This window comes from Microtus ochrogaster, linkage group LG4, assembly GCF_000317375.1.
Source record: "Microtus ochrogaster isolate Prairie Vole_2 linkage group LG4, MicOch1.0, whole genome shotgun sequence".
NCBI classification, from domain to species: domain Eukaryota; kingdom Metazoa; phylum Chordata; class Mammalia; order Rodentia; family Cricetidae; genus Microtus; species Microtus ochrogaster.
The window spans coordinates 48,720,975-48,726,013 of record NC_022030.1 but is presented as its reverse complement, the minus strand read 5'-3'; the positions used below and the strand labels follow the sequence as shown (position 1 = coordinate 48,726,013).

General features: G+C 48.0%; 1 protein-coding gene across 2 annotated transcripts in view; it reads right to left on the bottom strand.

The window, feature by feature from the left end:
• Slc16a14 (solute carrier family 16 member 14) overlaps positions 1 to 4,581 on the bottom strand; it is a 26,150-nt gene extending 21,569 nt beyond the window's left edge. For both annotated transcript variants that reach the window (XM_005361508.3, XM_026786058.1), the window contains exon 1: positions 4,238 to 4,581. The gene's annotated coding sequence lies outside the window, so the exon portion shown is untranslated. The remainder of the gene's footprint in view (positions 1 to 4,237) is intronic.
• Positions 4,582 to 5,039: the final 458 nt, after the last annotated feature.

The following is a 5,039-nucleotide window of genomic DNA, read 5'->3' as shown; positions in this document are numbered from 1 at the left end:
AGAGAGAGAGAGAGAGAGAGAGAGAGAGAGAGAGAGAGAGAGAGAGAGAGAGCCCCCTGGATGTGATGGGTAAGACAGACCAGTCTTGATAACATCTGTTCTCTGAGTAAATAGTGGGGATGGCAAGTCAAGCCCTGTAGATAGTTTGCTTGTTTGTTTTTTTGAGGCAGTGTTTCCCTGTAGCTTTGGAGCCTGTCCTGGAACTAGCTCTTGTAGACCAGGCTGGCCTTGAACTCACAGAGATCCACCTGCCCCTGCCTTCCGAGTGCTGGGATTAAATAGGCACTGCCCGGCTGAGCCCTATAGTTTAATGTCTTTGGTGAACTAGGGAGTTAGCTCACCATCTGAGAATGGTGAGTGTGGAGATTGTAAAGGGTCCTAATGTTTAGGATAACAGAAGCAACCGTTGCCTGCAAGTGGAAATGACTGTTGGGAGGTTAAAGTCAAGAGGTGCATGCACCACTGCAGGCTTGGAGCCAGGAAGCATCCGGGAGACGGAAGGATGCTTGCTACCCCAGCGCCTGTACAGGTGGAGCATGGTATTTAGCATGGTATATAGACTGAATATGGACACGGAGAACCTAAAATAACATCAAATGAATACCGTGCTGGGGAGACAGAGGCAAACAGCTACACAGAGAAACCCTGTCTTTAAAAACAAAACAAGAAGTAGTGAAAAGAGCAAAGCTGTGTGGTGAAAGGCTCATCTGGAGAGTGGCATTTTCAGTTGGTACATACGAAAACATTTCACTCCCTTTGACTATTTCCTTTGAAATTGAAATCAACTTTGATTTATGCTAGAACAGAAGGGATGTGGCTTAGCGGTAGTGCACTGACTCAGCATGAGTGAAACCCTGGGTTTGCCCTCCAGTACGAGGGAAACCAGGGGCTGGACAGATGTCAGTGGTTAGAAGGACTGGTTGCTCTTCCAGAGACCCTCCGTTGAGTCAGCAGGACCCACATCATGAAGCTTACAACTGCCTGTCCAGTGCATCCAGTGCCGCCTTCTGGCCTCTGCAGGTACTGCAGACACGGTACACAGACATTCAGACCCACATGCGTACATACACAATGAATTTCTTTTAAATAAAAGCATCTAAAAACATAACAAGTATGCAAAATGGTGGAGATCAATCAAGACACTTGACATTGATTTTTTTTTTCTAGACAGGGTTTTTCTGTGTAGCTCTGGATGCCCTGGAACTCACTCTGTAGACCAGGGGCTGTTCTCCAACTCATGGAGATCTGCCTGCCTCTGCCTCCCTAGTACTGGGATTAAGAGTATGTGCCACCACCACCCAGTGACATTGATTTTTGATCTCCATGACAAAATGAGCACACACCTACACACAAATGCACATAAACACCGCCATGTACATACACAAAATAAAATGATAGTTGTCCAATCCACAGAAAAGTACCTGAAATATTAAGTATTTTTCTGTGGCAGTGTTAAGAACTGTATATTCTTACTGAATTATTTATTTTATGGGTTAACAATGTGACTGCCATGGAATTGCTCTGGGCATTTCCAGTTTCTTTGATCATACATGAATGTTGGTGAGTAGCATGTAACGGACAGTTTTATACAAGAGGCCCAAGTGTGAAGACAGAAGATGGCATTGCATGCAGACAACTCTGGTTGAACGGAGGTGGAGTAAATAGCTTACTGAGACCTCAGGGGCCCCGCCTGATCTCCCTGAAAGAACGCATGAAGAGGTATGGTGGAACGTGCCTGCAATTACAGAAAACGGTAGGCTGAGACAGGCCGATCGCTGGGAATTTGAGACCAGCCTGGGGTACACAGTATTTGTCTTAAAAAAAAAGCCTGGGGAACAGAACAATATTATGGTGCATGCCTGCAACCCTAGCATGTGGGCGGTGGCAACAGAAGGATCAGGAGTTCAAGGCCAGCCTCACTATACAGCAAGTTTGAGGACAACCTAGGTCTCAAGAGATCCCCCTTTCAAGAAAAACAAACACAGAAACAACAACAACAAAATCCGAACCAAGCAAATAGTAAACCAAGTATTTGCATTTTGAACTTATACCTTTCAAAGAGCGATCATTCCTTGGCTTCACAGTTCCTTATCCGACTATGTCACTAAATTGGAAGTCTACAGGAAAACAAGTGTTTACTCTGGTGCGATTTGACTATTTCCTCCCAAGCTCATGTTGAAACCTAACCGCTACTGCAACCATAGTAACAGGTGGGTCCTTTAATAGGTATATGCCACAGGGCCCCAAATTCAGGAATGGATTAAGGCCACTGTCCTTGGAGTGGGTTAGCTGTCTTGGGAATGGGTTCCTGATACAAAGGGGATGGTTGTGTCTTGATATTTAGCTTGATGCCCTTTTCTAGTCTGTACCCCAACCCAGTACTGCATGCACACAGTACACACATACGTGTGGACAAAATAATCACACGCATAAAATACATTTTTTAAGGGAAGCTGGAGAGATGGCTCAGCAGTTACAAGCACTTGTTTCTTTGGCAGAGGGTTTACTTCCCAACATCCACATAGTGTGACTCATAACTGACTGGAGTTCCCTGGGACTCAATGACATCATCTGGCCTCAGAGGAACATGGCGCACACACAGACAAGCAGGCACATACAACACACATTTAAAAAACGCGAAAGGTCTTTAAAAAATTTAAGAGTAAATAAATAAAAGTCATAAATGAGAATGGAGTGACATTGAAGTGACAAATATAGGCTACACAATGGAGTAATGGGGAAAGTGAGAATGTCAGCTTTTTTTTTCTGGAGCGTACCATATATTAAAATATGGTTAACTTTTTACAGTTCCGTCATGGGAGGAATTTTTACAAGCAAGTTGTTCATTTTTTTAATTGGGCTGTCACTATGTCTAATTCGATGAACTAATTATAATGATAAGCAAAAGGGGGTGCGTGACAAGTGAAAACTAAAATTGGAATCTCTTCCCAAAGGGGTAGGCTGAATTCTTCAACCGTAGTCTAAAACAGTTTAACACCGGGCATTTCAGGCCGGTAGAGGGCGCGCTAGAGGCCCCTGAGCTGAAAAGGAGGCAGCTCAGCTGGCTTCATATTGGGTTGTAAAGGGTGTGTGTGTGTGTGTGTGTGTGTGTGTGTGTGTGTGTGTGTGTGTAAGAAAATGGGCCAGGGCTGTGCTCTGTGGTTTTTGCCACGATGGTCTTGGCTAGTTGGTATCGAGGTCCCAAATGACCCCATTTTACTGATTAAGACAACTGAAACGTCTGTGTGTTTGACTGGATCTCAGATAGCCCAGGCTGGCCTCAGGTTGAAGGATGACCTTGAACTTCTCATCCCCCTGCCAGATGAGTGTTGTATTACAGTGCTGGGTTTAGGAAGTGCTGGGGGAATTGAACCCAGGGGCCGTATGCATGCTAGGCAGACACCCTATCAACAGAACTACATCCCCAGTCCTGAAAGTGAGACAGTTGTTTAATGGGTGCCCTGTGAAGTTCAAATATGAACAGATCTATAATCAGTCTCAACCTCTTCTCCAACCCCCTCCCCTTTCTCCCTTTTCTTCTTCCCTTTTTTCCTTTGACCAGGAGAAGAAGAATCTTTCTGATTGCTAATAAGCACCTCCAGGTATCCTTGCTAATGAGCCTGAACCAACTTTTCCGCAGGAAGAAAGGGCTTAATTGGTAGGCAGAGATGAGCTCAAAAAACCCTGTCAGGCTGTGGAAGCCTCTGCTCTTTAATGGCTGTGCTGGATCTTCACTAGCCCCTTTCCTCTCTGAAGATGCCGGATCCGAGCAGCTCCCGGGGGCTCAGCATCCGCCGCCCAGGTCCATCCGCGCGAGATGCTACACCCTCACAGCCTCCATCTCCACTAGGGGACCCAGACACAGAGACACCCTCACTCTCGGAGGTCGATAGCTGTAGCCCCATCACCGTCTACTTCAAGTAGTAAACTAGGGCCTCGAGAGCCCCTGAGCGCGAGGCCGGGCGAGGAGGTGACGCGCGCTCTGGTGCCCGGGCGCGCGAAGCCCTGGACGGTGCGCGTCCCCGCCTGCAGTTTGGAGGACGAGGGAGTACCACCGCCCTGCCCAAGTCCCTCTCTTCCCCCACCCTTTCCCGGGCTCTCGCCCCGTTGAGGGTCCCTGGAGGAGCCGCGGACACCAACCAGTATCGACCGGTATCTGCCAGTATCCGCCAGTTCAGAGATGCTTCAACCCTGCGGGCGGCAATCTCTGGCCTCAGCACAGCCCTAGGGTACTCACCGCACGCAGCCTGCAGGGCTACGGTCTCACTCGGCTCCTGGTCCCCACCCGTGAACTTGCAGCACTGTTCCGAGAACCCGGGGCCGCTGGGCGTGGGGATTGGTGGCAATATCGACCAGCATCCTGCAGATGCGGCGCCTGGGGCTCGGCTCTCCGCCCGGCTCCGTGCGCTCGGTGCAGGGCTCCGGGACTCGCCCTCTGCTCGCTGTCTGGCCAGGTGAACCTCTGGAGCCTAAGGCTCGATGCTTCCGTCCCGTAGCCTTTAAAAAGGGTGCATTTGAAAGGGTCCGAGCCTACCCTGAGCTTTCTTCCAATCCGTGCAATTTCAGAGCTCCACGCTGGTTCATTCCTATACCGGCTAATTCTGGTTTGGCAGGAAAAAAAAAAAAAAAAAATCCGCGGGCTCCTCACAGGCACACTCTTGTGGCCGCTTGAAGTTTATCGCCTTGACTAAGATTTGTCAATGCTTATTTACAACCTTAGGAAATGGCCAGAAATCTCAGGGGTGTGGGAGACATCAGAAGTATCTTTCTTCCCCTACCCTCCTGACTAGGAGGGAAGTAATGGACCAGACCTTCATATGATTCGAGGCCGAAAAAGAGACATTTTAGAGTGAAGAGAAATCTCAATATTCAAGACCACAGTGGACTGAAAATCCCACATCTTTGTCCCAGCTTGGGTACCTCCTCTTTCCATCTTTCTGAAGTACCTATTATCTTCACTCATAGATGGGCAACGTAATGCTTTGTTCTCGGAGAGCTTTTAGTATTTTGTTAAATAAACGAAGCAAGCGTTCTTTGAC